Source organism: Benincasa hispida, chromosome 1, assembly GCF_027475165.1.
Source record: "Benincasa hispida cultivar pf3 chromosome 1, pf3_genome.v1.1, whole genome shotgun sequence".
NCBI lineage: Eukaryota > Viridiplantae > Streptophyta > Magnoliopsida > Cucurbitales > Cucurbitaceae > Benincasa > Benincasa hispida.
This window is the reverse complement of record NC_143478.1, coordinates 6,008,348-6,009,648: the sequence shown is the minus strand read 5'-3', so window position 1 is coordinate 6,009,648 and position 1,301 is coordinate 6,008,348. Positions and strand designations below refer to the sequence as shown.

At 41.9% G+C, this 1,301-nt stretch overlaps 1 non-coding gene across 1 annotated transcript; it reads right to left on the bottom strand.

Annotated features, from left to right (window-relative positions):
* Positions 1–787: 787 nt before the first annotated feature.
* LOC120070408 (small nucleolar RNA R71) lies at positions 788–894 on the bottom strand. The gene has a single exon (XR_005479900.1). It is a non-coding gene; the product is annotated as a small nucleolar RNA R71 (small nucleolar RNA).
* Between the last annotated feature and the right edge of the window lie 407 nt (positions 895–1,301).

Here is a 1,301-nt window from a genome sequence, read left to right as displayed (position 1 = left end):
ACTGCAAGTGATCTAAAAATTACCACCGTATATTGTTTTCCTTAGTCCCCGAGTTCAACCCTGGCTTACCAGGCAACTCAGTAGGATTTGTACTTAGATCTTACTGAGAAAACTTACATGCTCAACACATTTTCCACCAATGTAATCATTTCCATTATTTTATCATATAAAATAACGCATCAAGTTTTTGGCATCATTGCCGGGGACTTCGACAATACATTGTGCTAACGGTAATTTTCTGATTTTCTTTGCAGCTTTCAATCTCTAGCGAATTACGACCCAGAGATTGAAAGAACGTTTTGACGAAGATTGAAGATAGCTGCCAACAAGAGAAAGATAACATGGCGGAACAATCGGGAAATGGAGCACCAAATCAAAATAATGTCATGGCAAATCACATCCTATTGGCAAACGACTGCAATAGGCCCATTCAAGACTATGCGTCGCCCAACCTCTACGATTTCTCCCCAGGAATCATAAGGCCTGCTCTTGATGGATCAAGATTTGAAATGAAGCCGGTTATGCTGCAAATGATCCAGATTGCTGGACAGTTTGGTGGAAGGCTGGCAAGGACCCGCACGCCCACCTCTAGAGTTTCATAGAGATTTGCAACACTTTTGTGTTCCCTAATATCTCCACCGAGGAAGTTCGACTCACTTTTTTTCCATTTTTGTTGTGTGACCAAGCATGAAAATGGGCGTATTCTCTCGAACCGGGGGAGATTACCTCATGGGAATAAGTAGTAGAGAAGTTTATGAAGAAATAATTCCCTCCAATGGAGAATGCCAGAAGAAGGAAGTTGATCACCAATTTCGAACAGGATATTGATGAATCGTTCAACGATGCTTGGGCGAGGTTTAAGAAGCTAGTAAGAGATTGCCCGCATAACGACTTACCAGACTACTTACAGATGGAGATTTTTTTATCACGGATTAAACCCTGCTTCGCAAACTGCTGCTAATGCAGCAGCAGCTGGTGATCTGTTGGATAAAACTCATGATGAGGCCAAGAACATCCTTGATTGCATTTCTAAAAATCATGAAGACTGGAGAGAAAATGATCAAAGACTGAGAATCAAGGACAATGATGCAAATAATGGGGCCATCGCATCCCTTCAGAGTCAAATGACTGCGATGATGAACTTGATATAGGGAATCACAATCAATAGCCCATCAACGCATAGTGGGCAAGTGAACGCAATCAACCAGACGACCGCAAGTTGTGCTACTTGTAGTGAAGGATATCAAATAGAGGAATGCCCGAGAAACCCACAGTCATTTTGTGAAGAATAACCTGTTTTC